Genomic DNA, 509 nt, shown 5'->3' with positions numbered 1-509 from the left:
GTAATTTCACCAGGAGTGGGACGGGACAGGATTTAGATTTCTACTCTGGCCCGGGATCTGGACGGGACACAATTTTTTTCTGTGTGTGGGACGGGACAGGAGTGAAAATCTAGTGCGCAGAAACATATCACTAGAATGATTGCCAATTAGGAGAACCCCTTATTTTGATGATCCAATCAGAAATAGAACATCCTCCACTTTACCTGTATGGCAGGATGGTAATCTGGATGAACTGACTGCACAGGTGATGTTTTCAGGTGGAATTCCTCAATTAAAAACATATTAAAACTACTTTTTAAAACTACCATCCACCATGTTGACGTCACATTTGCTTCAACACACAAGTATGGTAGCCGCGTGCGCGGGAATGCGGAGGTCCTCCGGAAGCAGACTTCTACCGCGAGTGGTACGAGACAGAACGCCAGCGAGAAAGACGTACATTAAACATAAAAAACCTGCGGCTTATAGTCCGGCACGGCTTGTATATGTACAAATCATGCAATTTAGCT

The sequence above is a fragment of the Cyprinodon variegatus genome, unplaced genomic scaffold, assembly GCF_000732505.1.
Source record: "Cyprinodon variegatus isolate N-32 unplaced genomic scaffold, C_variegatus-1.0 Scaffold1539, whole genome shotgun sequence".
Taxonomy (NCBI): Eukaryota; Metazoa; Chordata; class Actinopteri; order Cyprinodontiformes; family Cyprinodontidae; genus Cyprinodon; species Cyprinodon variegatus.
Note: the sequence above shows the minus strand (reverse complement) of the source record.